Source organism: Neovison vison, chromosome 6 (genome assembly GCF_020171115.1).
Source record: "Neovison vison isolate M4711 chromosome 6, ASM_NN_V1, whole genome shotgun sequence".
Taxonomy (NCBI): Eukaryota; Metazoa; Chordata; class Mammalia; order Carnivora; family Mustelidae; genus Neogale; species Neogale vison.
Genome location: NC_058096.1, coordinates 18,612,485 through 18,627,625, shown reverse-complemented (window position 1 = coordinate 18,627,625; position 15,141 = coordinate 18,612,485). Strand labels below are relative to the sequence as shown.

Sequence of the window (15,141 nt, the reverse complement as noted above, 5' to 3'; positions counted from 1 at the left end):
TTTAGAACTTCAGTGAGGGGGCCCCTGGGTGGCTCAGTGGGTTAAAGCCTCTGCCTTCGGCTCAGGTCATGATCCCAGAGTCCTGGGATCGAGCCCCACATCAGGCTCTCTGCTCCGCGGGAGCTTGCTTCCCCCTCTCTCTCTGCCTGCCTCTCTGCCTACTTGTGATCTCTCTCTGTCAAATAAATAAATAAATAAAATCTTTAAAAAAAAAAAATTTTTTTTAATTAAAAAAAAAAAGAACTTCAGTGAGGAGGCAAGATCCTGATATGGTTTAGGAGACAGAGAATAAATGTGGGTATTGCCCTTTTTCCTAGATCATAAACCTATAGAATTGGTAGAGTCACAAATTAGACATCAAGGTAAATGAAGCCATAGATATGTCCCAGAAGTCCCTTACCAGGGAATAGCGTAAAATCTTTAGAATGATGGTTCAGTTTTCAAGCCTGACATGAAAATGTCAGAGAGACCCACTGGACCTGAAGCCCTAGGCAGACAAGAATGAGAGTTGTCTCAGTAGTTTATTGTATAGATCATGGAGCAAGGACTAAATGGAACCATGAATTGATCAGCAAATATCTGTGAGGACAGATGACTCAAAAACAAGATGGGTCATACAATATCTTGAAATCACATACATCTCTCTGGAACTTAAACCCAAGCCCAGGAATAGAGAGACAACTTAAATGTCTGATGTCCAAAGAAACTAAAAATTCAAAGAGATCTTGCAGATGACCACCCCCACCACCGGATCTGCCCCTGCTGCCCAACCATGGTCAATCCCGCTGTGTTCTTCAACATCACTATTGAGGGCAAGCCTTTGTGCCCCATCTCCGTCCAACTGTTTGCAAAGTTCCAAAAACAGCAGAAAACTTTTGTGCTCTGAACACTGGGGAGAAAGGATTTCATTATAAATGTTCCTGCTTTCACAGGATTATTCCAGGACTTCTGTGCCAGGGTGATAACTTCACATGCCATAATGGCACTGGCAGCAAGTTCATCTCTGGGGAGAAATTTGATGATGAGAATTTCATCCTGAAGCACATAGGTCCTGGAATCTTACACATGGCAAATGCTAATGGTTCCCAGCTTTTCATCTGTACTGCCAATACTGAGTGTTTGGATGGCGAGTATGTGGTCTTTGGCAAGGTGAGACAGGGCATGAATATTGTGGAACCCATTGGAGTGCTTTGGGTCCAGGAATGGCAAGACTAACAAGAAGATCACCACTGCTGACCATGGACAAATCTAGTAAATTTGACTTTTGTTTTATCTTAACTACCAGATTATTCCTTCTGTAACTCAGGATAGCACCCCTTTGCCCCATCTGCTCAAAATAGTCTATAATCTTTGTGTTCTCGCTGTACTTCTATTGGTTCATATTTTCCTACTGTCCTCTAGTCTAGCTGGATTGAAGAGTTACATTTATGATTTTGAGATAAAAATTCATATAATAAAATTAAGATAAACAACAACAACAAAAGATTTGAAGAAAAATTTAGTTGGTTTGTAGAAGAATCAAGTCATGTTTCTTACATCTCTGGATTATTTTGGACTGAGATTTGTACCTGTTATAACAGATAATGTAATTAACTCTTATATCATGAATTTCTAGCTAGCTTCCAAGTACTCTGATATCCCATATTTTTCTAATATCATGAACACAATGAAACTGTAGGGCATCACTTATAGACCCGTCTAATTTGTTGTCATCTATCCTCACATATATTTTTCACTTTACATATTTGCTCACAATATGTATTTCACTTCTTCCTTCTCTCCAGTTTTTTTAGTGAAGAGCTACTATGTGCAAACCATGATAGAATAATAGTGTCTTTGTTATTCAAGTCCCATTTTCTATGATTTTATGAGTTATAATTTATTGAACATTAATCATACTCAGAGCTTTACAGGAATTATCTCCTCTTCACAAACACAAAAGTGAATTCAGCATCATGATCCCTTTTACACACTGAAAACAAAAGCTTGGAAAAACTGCATAAAAGCCTTTGCCCTCGGCTCAGGTCATGATCTTAGGGTCCTGGGATCAAACCCCGCATCGGGCTCTCTGCTCAGTGGGGAGCCTGTTTCCTCCTCTCTCTCTGCCTGCCTCTCCACCTGCTTGTGATCTTGGTCTGTCAAATAAATAAATAAAATCTTGAAAAAGTAAAATAAAATAAAAACAGCATAACTTCCCTAAAGTCAAACTGATTGAAAGTAGAGGAATGAGCCTTAAAATCTCTTCCTTTTCTAAACCACCAGCCCAAGTTGATCTCTGGTTTGCTACCACCTTTTGAAAACACTGTCGCTTTAATATATAGTACCTAATTTTCTTTTTCCTTCTTTTCCCTTTCTCATCACACACCTAATTCACAATAAAGGTTATTATAGGATATCCTATTCTTAAGTCATTACTTATGTTTTACATTTACCTTCTAAACCAAATTGAAAACAACCAAAGATCATGGATGAGGCCTCCTTTTAGGGATGCTTTTCCTCATACTTCTTACTTTGCCATAAAGAGTAGTGTACTTCCAGCAATATTTAATCTTGCCATAGTCTCTCTTCTAAATAAATAAATAACCTGACATTTCCTTATTCCTCTTTTCCTCTACATACTTATCCAATCCCTTTTCTTCTTTCTATAGCCAAGATTCTTTAGAGTGTCTGTATTCTCTGTATTTACTAGCTCACTTCCTATTCACACCCCAACCCCCTGCCCTATGATTTCTTCACCTACTAAGCTACTAGCAGCTCTTTAGAATGTCACCAATAAATTTTTTTATGCAAAAACCATTGAAAACTTTCTGGTCTTTATCTAATTAGCTGTGTGGCACATAAATATAGCCAAGTAGAAAGAGGGGTTGTCTGTTGAGCACTCTTTCTAAAAGTAAAATCTTTAAAGCACTTATTTCTGAGATGATACATTCCCATAACCAGAAGAGTTGTTAAAACCAGGGTGTAGAGTTCAGTAATTCATCAGTTGTATAAAACACCCAGTGTTCATTACGTCACATGCCCTCCTTAATGCCCATCGCCCAGTTACCTGGTCCACATTCAAAATTAGCGATACACTATATGTTAACTAACTGAATTTAAATGATAAAGAAATAGAAGAAAGAAAGAGAGAGAGAGAGAGGAGAGGAAAAGAAAGAAAACCTATGGTATAAGTAAGTAGAGGAGTCATTGTGAAAGCTAGGCAACATGACACAGAAAAAAAAGTCAAGGCCTTGCTCCTTCTGAGCAATGAAGTTCCCCATTACCTAATGGTGGCAGCCACCCAAGACTCTCTCCACTGACCTGAGAACTTGGAATACTCTTCTTAAAAAGTGTCGTTGGACTTGGGGGACCTGAAAGCTTCCTCCTGTACCACTTCCACTGCTTGAATCTCTGTTATCTCAGCCAGTTTCGACTCATGCTTCAAGTCCTCACTTAAATGTCTCCTCATCACAGAAGCCTCCCATGCTTTCCAGGATTAATTAAATCCACCTTGCTTTGGACAACTTTACATCCTCTTCCATAAACTCATCACATTGTAATTACTTATTGAATATCTGTCTTTGCAAACTGTGATCTTCAGGAGGACAGATGGTCGTGTTCACTATCACAGCCCCAGGGCCCAACAGAGTGTCTGGCACATCAAATTTGCTTGATAACTATTCTCTGAATTGAACTGAATTGAAATTTTCTTAAATTGACTTTCTAATCACATTTTAACAGGTACATTTATAACATAGGTAACATCAAAAGAAGAGGGTTATTACAATGCTTCATTGTCTAAAAGAACTCTCAAAATGAACCCTGGTAAAACCTGAGAATATTTCACCTATAGAAGAAAAAAAAATTTAAAGCTATTATATGGCATAGAGCCTAGAATTACTCCCTATGACCAAACTAGATCATAGAGGAACAATTCGGCTCCATATAAGAAAATACTCTCTAACAACTAAATCTAGCAAAACCAAAAAATCATGCATCAAAGTGGGAGAAGTTCTCTGTGCCTGATCTAGTTTAAATAGACATGATCCTAAGAATGGCTTCCTCTCATTGGACAGGTAGTTGGAGGATTTGTGTCCTGAAAATATTTCCACACTCTCAGGTTTCCTTTGTAAGTGAAGGAAAAGTAAAAACAATATATCATCTCTCTTCCCCTTGAACTATCCTAAGTTTAAAAGGGAAAAGATGAATAAAGCAGAGAAGCAGACATAAACTCTTCAGAAGAGAATTGTGTTTAATACACACTGTTGTTATGATTTATTTTTACTCTAGGTATATTGGACTTGTTCTAATGCAATTTTCATGTTCAATTTTTTTTTTAGTTGAGGTTTGTTTGGTTGATTGGTTGGTTTACTTGTTTCTTAGTATCTACGAATGTTTTATCCAAGCAAAGAACTTCTTGTACTTTGCCCTTTATTCTGAATTTTGTAGCCCAAGTTTGTGGTTCAATGAGGAGCAATTGCTCAACAAACATGAAAATGATGATTGCTTATTGTTGGTATTTAATGCAATTATTGAAAAATTTAATAAACACTTTTATAGAAGCTCCAAAATTTCCAGTCAGTACACATCCCTTGAGACAGGACTGGTAGCAAGAAGTAGCTTTTCCAAGACAGTTTAGAGGGGGGAAATTATTTTTGAAAGAAAATCATGAAGCCATAATATTAGTTTAATTGATAATAGGGTTCTAGGGTTAAACACACTTTCTGCTTTAGTAACCATTTTATTTCACATACTTTCTGTCTGGACTTTCTTGACTCTCAATGTCAGGGAAAAACAGAGGACAAATATGAAGGCATTTGGAATTAAAATTACACAAGGAAGTCTCTAACAAGACAGACACAATATATAAGCTGAGATTGTTTTTTCATTTACCTCATTATTTTCAATATTATTATATTGAATATATTATATTCATTTCTCTTCTATTTAGCAATACAGCACATGAACAACAGTTTTCTTATAAAAAAAATCAAACTTTTTCTTTGGAGAAAATAGGTGTTTTGGCAATTCAAATAAGCCCATTTAAAAATAAAATAACTAAATGATAAATTTAAATTTGACTTGAACAAATATAAGAGCATGTCAAATATTATAACATAATTGAGATTGTTTTTATCCCTTTGGTACTCATTTTCCAGAATATAGAGAATTTTTATCAAGTTTCTCAAAAGAACACAGACATACACTAGACATCGGGAAGGACCTAGAAGAAGCAAATGAGAAGATACACACACGAGCATATCAGAGTAGAGTGGTTTACAACATGGTAGTAGCCTCGGCAGGAGGAGGCACACCTCTTACACAGCCAGATACTTGCTCAGAGTGGTTCAGCTTTAAGACTAAAACAGGTAACAAAAGTGAGAGTCTAATGAGAACCCACTGAGCCTCTAAAACCTCAGAAGTTGGCTCAATAAAGTAGTGTCAGGCAAAGCCTCAAAGCTACTTTATCTTGACTTCAGAGAGATTTCTCCGTCTGGAAAACTGGAGTTGGAGTACTTTTCTCTATTCCTTCTGCTAACTAGAGCATAATAAACAAACAAACTGGGACGTTATACATAAAACCAACATAAGAAGACTATGGAAGATAGAGAAAACATAAGGTCAGGCCAGAGATTTTGAGACCCATGGAAAGACACAGTGATAAGTTCTCTTGGTTTTTAGCTTTGGGGTTTTAGGTTTTCTTTGCTTCAGGTATTCCAGACTGCATTCCTGGAAAAAACAGTAATCCAGAAACACCAACATGTACCTAAAAACAAACAAACAAAAAACTAAACTAAACTTGCTCCCATTATCCAAAAGGATCATGTCAATTGGACTGAAAACTTTTCTAAAATAACATCCTACTCTAGCTAAATACCACAGAGAAATCTGTTCCCAGCCCCCAATATTACTCTCACCAGCAAAGACAAAGTAGAGTACATAGACTTCCACCTCTGCCAGGCTATAATGGAGCCACCGTCCCCAACCCTTCCACTAGAGTAATATCAGACAAGACCCATATGGGAGCAGGGATTTTCACTATGCCAGGTCCCATTCCCCACCCAACCACATTCCTGCATTGCCAGTGGGGAGGCTTGATTTCCATCCCTGTCCCTCCCTCATGCCTCTGGATTGTGTCAGAGGTGGCCTAGAAGAAAATCAGAACTTTCATCACTACCTAGTGGTAAGAAGGACAACCTCATCCCCATGGTGTTGGTGGAGGCCATGTGAGGAGTAGTAACAAGGTACTCCTGCCTTTCCAAGCTAGGGTAGTATCAGCAGAGACCTAGCAAAAAGCCTGTCCTTCTAACCACACCCATAGCCAGCAGTAATAAGGATCATCTCTTCTCCACTTGCCATTGGGAAGCATGGATTTCCACCCATCCTAGCTATAATTTGGCGGTGCCCCTCTTTACCTACTAGATCTGAGCCAGAAGAGGCCTAATATAACAGAAGATTTAAGTAACATCCAGACATCTATGTTTTATCAAAAATCATTCATCCTACCAAGAACCAGGAAAATCTCAACATGAATGAGAGATGACATAATCCACAGACAATACCAAGATGACACAGGGGATAGAAATATCTGAGAATGATGTTAAAGCAGGAATCCAACCAACATGCTCCAACAAACAATTATAAACATGATTGAAATACATGAAAAAATAGAAAGCCTCAGCAAAGGCATAGAAAATATGTAGAAGAATCAAATAGAAATTTTAGAATTTTGAAAAATATAATATAAAAACAAAAAATTAATGGATGGTCCCAACAACAGAATGGAGAAGACAGAGTAAAGAATCAGTGAACCTGAAGAGAGAACAATAGAAATTTTCTATTCTGAAAACTGAGAGCAGATAGTTTGGAGTGGGGTTAGGGGAAGGGGAGACACATCAGGGACTCATGGAACCGTAACAGAATATCAAACCCGTGTGTCACTGGAGTCCCAGAAAGGAAGGAGAAAGAGAATGGCTCTGGAAAACTACTCAGAAAAAGAATCTGAAGATCTGAATAACACCACTAAGCACCATCAGCATTCTTCTTTTCCATCGTTAGAAACTAGAGTGTGGCTTGCTCAATTTGGGGAAAGCGATATTGGCTTCATGGTGCAGTATCAGAGGGCAGTTGATGCAGCATCCCAAGCCTAATTCAAAGATACATATTTTGGCAGAAGTTGTGTAAATTAAAAACTCCTTTTCTGACTCTAATAATTTACCAATTCACCCTTAGTTCTGGTCCCTTCCCATGAAGTGAACCTGAGACATCCTCCAGGGACATAGTGTAGGGTTGTCAGCAGGACCACAGTCCGAATCAGGCAGTTGGAGCTGGATTTGGCCATGAGGAGGGGCAGAATGGATGAATCTAACCCTTAGAGTCTCTATTCTGGGGAAAGGGAACAAAGTCTATCCTAGCCTGCTTCCTTTAACAAAAACCCCTGGCTGGGGAGCTATGAGTAATGCTTCAACCTTGAAACCACCTAAGAATCTGATCTTTAAACAGTTAAAGAAAAACTGTGATTTCCAAAGTTTCTAAGAATTATTGGATTGCTAAATATGCACTGCAAACTGGCATTTTGTTTGAGAAGACAGAATGGGATTTCAAAAGGCAAAGTCTGGGGCAGAGTCTGGAATAAGGAGTTTGCAAAAAAAAGAAGCTAAATTTTTCCATTGAACAAATTAACAGTAAATTTCACATGCAGTGATAATGTGTGCTTTGAAAATATTTTCTTTGAAATGGGTGGAAGGTGAATCTGGGGACTAAGAGTAAAGGGGAAGAGGGAGACCATAAAGTGAAAGCGTAGACCTACAAAAGTGGCAGCAAACATGGCAGCAGTTCAGGGACCCAAAAAGAAGTATAAGGTAACAGACACCCAGAACAGAAATAGCTGATGAACTTGAGGAAAGGTTATTCACTTATTCAAATTTAGGTTGTTTACTCATGTGTGCTGTAATTCCTTGCCACCGTCACAAGCCTTCATGTAAAGTTCTCTGTAGCAGATCTGGGCTGGAGATACAAAAGAAAAACAGAGGACAGGTGACTGTCTGTGGCCTTGAATGAACTGGTGTGGGCAGGAGACAGGTACAGCACGATGGCAGATCCAGACTGAACGAAAGGGAGACAGGAAGAGCAAATGCGAGAATATATGAGAAGAAAGCATCTTGTACCCCCTGTCCTCCACTTCCTTATCCAGGGAAATAGGAGACAAGGTATTAGACTACATCATTTAGTGCATTAGTGCAGGAGGGGCTCAGTTATCAGATTTGCATTTGGAAGGTCAGAGTTTTGATTCCAGAAGGCTGAAGCTCTTGGGAACATTTAGCTCATACATTTTCCAACTTGAGGATTCTTGAACTCTTGCAACTTATAGTATCCGCCATTGATCATTATAAAGATTTCCAAGCAGAGATGGGTGAGCTTACCCCTCAGCCTGCCTGAGGGGTTTCTGCATGTTTCCTATCCAGGGTTCCCTGACAGCAAATAAGACAAATATTAAAATGACATAAATAGGGGAGCTTGGGTGGCTCAATGGGCAAGGTCTCTGATTTTGGCTCAGGTCGTGATCTCAGGGTCCTGGAATCAAGTCCTACATCAGGCTCTCTGCTCAGCGGGGAGCCTCCTCCCCCACCCCACCCCCACCCTCTGCCTGCTGCTCTGCATACTTGTGGTCTCTCTCTGTCAAATAAATAAATAAAATCTTTAATAAACAAATTTTTTAAATGACATAAATCTTACATAGCAAATAGAATTCAGATATTTTAAGACAAAAAGTTTCAATCAAAGGGTACCTGGGTGGCCCAGTCCTTAAGTGTCTGCCTTCAGCTCAGGTCATGATCCCAGGGTCCTGGGATCAAATCCCGCATCAGGCTCTCTTCTCAGCGGAAAACCTGCTTCTCCCTCTCTCTCTCTCTGCTTGTGTTCCTTCTTTCAATGTGTCTCTCTCTGTCAAATAAATAACATCTTTTAAAAAAAAAAAGTATCAGTCAAGTTGTCCTTAGCTAGACCCAATTATAAATCAGGAAGCGTGTGTCAGCTGGTAGAGAAATAGTGTTGGGTGTTATGTAGAAATCTGGAGCACAAAAGCATTGTCCATTTAGTGCTTAGTGACCTCTGCTGCTTACTAACACTGTTCTCTTGGTTTGAGTCTCCCTGATCACAGAGCCTATGATAGGGACTTGAACCCGGGTACAGGTGGCTTATCTGGGGTGAGATACCAGGAAGTAGAAATGAGGGTGTGGGAGGGTGGAGAAGAGAACGAGGGAAGGTAATATAGAGCTGCATTCCCATAGAGGATTTGATCCTGCCAAGCCCTCTGAAAAGAAAACAAGTACCTCTCTGAAACATCCCCTCCAAGGGACAGGAGGAAAAAGCACTTCTCCAACAGCTTTCTGTCATTGTTGGTTAAGAATTGCTCCCAGGGACAGAAATCCCTGCCACCCCCAGTCCATACTTCTCTGAGCCAATTCCCAGGAAAACAAGACCAGCTACCAGCAGGTAAGTCTGAACTCCCAGAGTGTGGACATTGTGGCTGAAATCAGAGGTAGGTTATGAGGAAGAGTACAAAGAAGGTACAAAGAGACTCTGCCCCAACACAGTGCCCAAAGCAACCACCCAAGTCCATGCCATATCCTTTCCAGCTCCCACAACAAACTTGTGAGTGGCAGCCCAAGAGTAGAATTCAGTTTACTGTCGACCCCCCAAAAGTAAAGGTTTTCCTCTTTATCATGTCTCCTCCACAAAAATCCAGCCTTCAGCAAATCAATTAATCTACTTGTTCAATTGAATTGTTACCAGTTGAAAGATAAATAGTATCTGTCACTCCCCTCATGAAGTATATGATTCATTGATAGAAACAAACACATGAAGAGATAATTTCTAATAACGTGGGGAAGATAACTAAAGAACTATAAACAAGGACACAGAAGGCTCCAAAAGGGCAGTGATGAGGCCCTGAGCCCAGCAGAGGAGTAGGGCTGTGGTCAGTGATATTCCCCTGAAGAGGGCAGTGCATGGACTAGCTGGGAAATACACACACACACACACACACACGCACACACACACACACACACACACACACACACACACACAGCAGCATGCTGTGTATTTCTGTTTTCCTTATTTGCTTCTTTCAACTTTTAGATCTGATGGTAGTGCATTAAGCTTTTCCTTCATAATTTTTTTTAATGTATAAGAACTTTTTAATGTTCGTCCTATGAAGACAAGCTACTTCTGGTAGTGGGATTTTTGATGGAGGGGGGAGTTGTTTGTTTGTTTTAATTTCCTACCCTCAGTACAAAGCAATTGAGACTCTCGAGATTTGCTGAATAATTTAAGGAATGAGTGAATGGATGATATTTATAATCTCCCTGAACTCTATAACCTAAAAGAAGATTTGGAACATTCTATGGTAGACAAGTCACAGGATCATCAATTAAGGGAAAACCAAAAAATCCAGGAGGTGTAGTACTGTATCCCTAAGACATTTGATTACTTATCTTCCAGGAAAAATTGTCCATTCCCAAAATCTAGAAAGTATAAATTTAATTTATAAGTACATTTTATTTAAAATTTTATTTATAAAGTATAAAAACATTTTAAGTAAGTTATTGGAGTTATTTGGATATTTACGGGTGTTAAGACTTTATTCATCACAAAAATCACCTTTATATAGAAATAGAGGGAAATACAGGAGTTCAATTGCTCCTTTATCCATTAAATCCTCTTCTCTAATATGTGTCTGGGGTTCCTAGAGTCCACAAGCATTTTATGGGGTGGGTGATGAGTATGTCTATCTAATCAGCATTCTAGGTACACTGCGTGTGCTGTTGGCTATTAATTGAACCTGACTGTGGTAAGTGCGTTGACCCACAATAGCTTACCTGCGTTCTCAATTCAGCAAGTCCTGTGTAGTAAGGTTGGATATTTTGTTTTTACTTTTAATTTTGCATTCTATGTAAAGTTTAATTTTTATGTATGGATTACTATTCAATTTGTATACCAACTAATATGTGATGTTCTTGTCTAAAGGAATAATCTTTGGACAATTTCCTCAATCATTTTTGTAGAATTGGTGATGGATCGGTTCAGGACAGTCTGTACTTCAGAGGCTCGGGTTTGGTTCAGACTTGAAGCAGAAAGTTACAAAATTATATATAAATTTAGGAAAGCAGTCTATTTTTAGGGAGCAAATTCAAGCTAACCAACCCATCTAGAAGAGTCAGTTTGAAAATTTCTTTCTTTCCACAAACACATACTGTGTATCTATTATGGGGATTAATCAGCAATCAGTATAAAACAAATTTTTTAATTCAAAAGTTAAACTAGAAAGGAAGAAAAATGATGCCCAAGTTTATTAACATGTTACATACCTATGGGCATCAGAAATGAGGTCGGTTCATACTCTAGTAGCTAACACTTTAAAAATCAGAAAAATAATTATTCCTGGAGGTTGATTTTCCTACATGAAAACCAAATTATTAATGTTTCAATATGAAGATAATAGCTTCACATTTTTTATTTATCTATTTTAAACACTTTATTTCCAAACATTTAGCTCTGTAAATCATTCCTTTTTTTATTTCTTGTTTTTTAATTATGTTAGTCACCATACAGCACATCATTAGTTTTTGATGTAGTTTCACATTTTAAATGTATCTATCTTGATACTGTCCCTTTAACCAGTCTGTTTTTCATTATTTTATGGCAAAATGTTTGAATATATTTAACTTAGACCACTTTAAAACCTTTGAGAGGATGATTCTGGTCTAATTCATTGATCTAATATTATTACAAATAACTACCTTAATTTTACTGAATTCTTTTTAGCAAAGGAGTGATCATATTGACACTTAGTTGAAGGGAAACACAATAATCAAATCTAAATAATAAATTGAGTTAAAAGCTTTTGACCAGAACTTAATCATGTATCATAGGAAATAAAAACATAGCTGTAGAATTTTTAAAATTACAATGATAAATATCCTATCCCACCAATCAAATACCTCTCTCTCTTCTGCCTCTCCTCTCTCTCTCTCTCTGTCTCATTCAGTATTATATGCCCACACACCCGCTACACACAATCTTGTTGAATCCTTTAATCAATGGCCCATGAAACACTTGGTCTTTATCACTTCCCTTTTTCACTTTTTAGAAAAGGAATATGATAGTATCTATTTCTATATAAGAAAGTCCATGGAAATTTGAAATAAGTTTCTAGATAGTTTTTCATAGCATATACATTTTTTAAGTAATAAGAAAACTGAAGAATGTGTTGATTTTACATTCTTAAGCAACCAAATTTTACCTTCATTATCCTTATACAAACATACATGCATGAATAAAAAGCAACATATGTAGTCTTTCTCCTCAGTTACATTGAGCATACATTTTATTGTGAAAGTATTGGAGAAAAAAGAGAATATTCTCCCAAAAATCAAGTTCACTTTTCCAGAGAACTGTTTCAAACTGTTTCATATTTGTTCCAAAGGTAATAAGAGTTCCTCACAACCAAATGACATACAGGAAGGAAAAAAAAAAAAAAAGAAACCACGTAATTTCCAGGAAGAACTAAAACTTTTTGAAAACTTTTCTGGGTTCTCCCATTTCTACTTAGAAAGTCACTGAAGTGACAAGACTTCAAATAAGGAAATTCCCCTCTGATTATAACTTACACTGGGGCAGAGAACCCTAGAGAAGTAGGTATGGTCAGGGGACATATCCTAGGAGGTTACCAGTTGTATAGTAATTGGTCTCCTCCCTACGTAGAAAACATCCTTCAGACCTGACAAGTCCCTAGGGAAATAACTTGGACTTTATGTGTAATATGAAAATGCCATGGAATTTTCTTCTCTTCTGCCCTTCCTATCCTGGCTTCATAGAATCAATCTATTTCCAACCAAGTTATTTTCCTCTATAGTCTCATAAACCTAGCTATAAAAGGAGAAGCCATCCTATTTATTTTAGCACCTCTGAAGTTCTTAATCTTTTTACAAAGAGAAGGAATAGAATTTTGAAAGTACACAGAGCATAACAACAAAAGGAGAGATGGAGAGAGAGAAAGAAGACAGGATACAGAGAAAAGTACAACTGGAGTAAAAACCTCTTCTTGAAAAGAATGGACCTACCTATAAACCCATTCCTTCTGTAGTTATTTAAAGATTACCCCATGAATTGAAAGGGACCAACCCAGGTGATTCATAAGAATAAGGAAAAATATTAAAACAGGGCTGTACCTACTTTCTTTTGAGTCTTCTAAGTCTCAGCTACCACCTAAACATTTATCACAAAATGTTAACTATAGTCTTGGCAGCAGACCCCCAACCCCACCCCAAACACATTGGTGGAACTCCCACTGGTCATATCCTCCTTCTCCAGGGGACCCAAAGTTATTCAAAATAAGTTTCAGACTCTCCCAAGTTCTGCCTCTTAGTCCTGAATTCCTTGCTGTTTCCAGTAGCATAAAGGCAACAAAGGAAATAGGATGATGGGTTCAAAAGCCAGAAGCCCATTTTCCCAGTACTGAAAACTCCATGGATCCCGCAATCCCCAAAATATTAACCCACATCTTACGATTCCTTCAAATGGCTCCCATCTTGGAATAAGGCCTGGGTGAGGATGAAAGAGAAGAATTTAGCAAGGGTGAGTTCTGTAAGATCATCAGACACTTCACTGGTGGCACCAATCACTAACACTCTATCCCATAGCTGGTATTTAATTTAATACACATCTCACCGATAGACTAAAAAATTGAATAACTGAAAGCACAATTACAATGCATCAAGTAAAATTGGTACCTGGGACAAGGAATATGTCATCTTGGAGATTTATTTCTTCTGGACAGACTCACATAAGATACTGGTGTTGTTCAGCTATCTCAGCTTTTAGCTTATCCACCTTTGGCCATCATCTCCTAGCTGGCAAAATTTCAAACAGGACTTTGTTAGGTTTTTTTCCCCTTCTTCTGACTTTAAATTTTTCTCATTATTAAGCAGCTTATTACATTTTCTGATAAAAATTCCCCCTTTGAATTATGATAGAGAAAATTGAAGTACAATAAAAGTCACTTGTGAGACCCCACAGTGACTCAGCTGCTAACAAGAATTCAAATTTAGCTTTCAATATTCCAACATATAGCCCCAAATAGTATCATAATTATTATTTGACCACCACCAAGAGGCCTTCCAAATGACCCTGTCCAAAATAGAATCTTAGTCATTTTTCAACCAGACAATACACAAACAAGTCTATGTACTTTCTGATATTGGCAATAGTACACTAGCTAGAAATAAGGGAAATAGTGCTTTTGTTCAAAGCAATGAAAAACTGACTCATTTTTGTGTGGATTTGTATTGCAGAGGTCGTTTTGTTTGTTTATTTGTTTGTTTGGGGTTTTTTTTTTGTTTTTGTTTACTAAATCTACAGTTTATTTGAGATTTAGTGTGGATCTTTTCAAATCAAAGACATGAAAGTGTAGGAAAGCTTTGCTCAATACCACACAAAATAAAATATTTTCTCAACATAAAACTTGCCACCCATGGATTTTTTTTCTCATTAGCTACACAAACCAGATTGTAGTGGATTTTAATTAAAATAAATTATATTGAGAATTAATTGAAGTCTCCAAATTGCAAGTCGGAAAATGTTTGCTAAATATCCCATTCTAATGTTCCAGAAAAAAAATTCTTATTCGTTACTTAACCAGGGTTATGAAGAAACATATGACATTAAGTCCCAGTGCCAAATAATTTTTAAAAAGAGGAAACACATTTGTTGAGTATGTTTGTTTCATTTGACCCTCAATATTTAATACACTTAAATCGCATATTCTTATTATGCCTTTTAATACTATTAAATAAACTTAGCTAGAAGATAAACACAAATTACTAAGTAAGTACTATACCACTCTGGATATAAAACTATTTCTACTCTAATGTTCATCTATTTTGTGTTTGATCCACAATCCTGACATTTGTAAAAAGTATGCACAATAATTAACTGTTAAGTACTTAAGTGTGACCCAAGAAATATCAGTCTGAGTACTATTCTCAAAGTACACAGAAGCTACACATAATAGTGATTTTCAAACAGTTTAAGGCAGATACTAATCTGAATGGTACAACCTAGAAATATAGAAAAGGAAGAGATCTCATTGGCTAGAAAATA

General features: G+C 37.4%; 1 pseudogene; it reads left to right on the top strand.

Annotated features, from left to right (window-relative positions):
- Positions 1-772: 772 nt before the first annotated feature.
- LOC122910347 lies at positions 773-1,330 on the top strand (annotated as a pseudogene).
- The last annotated feature ends 13,811 nt before the right edge of the window (positions 1,331-15,141 follow it).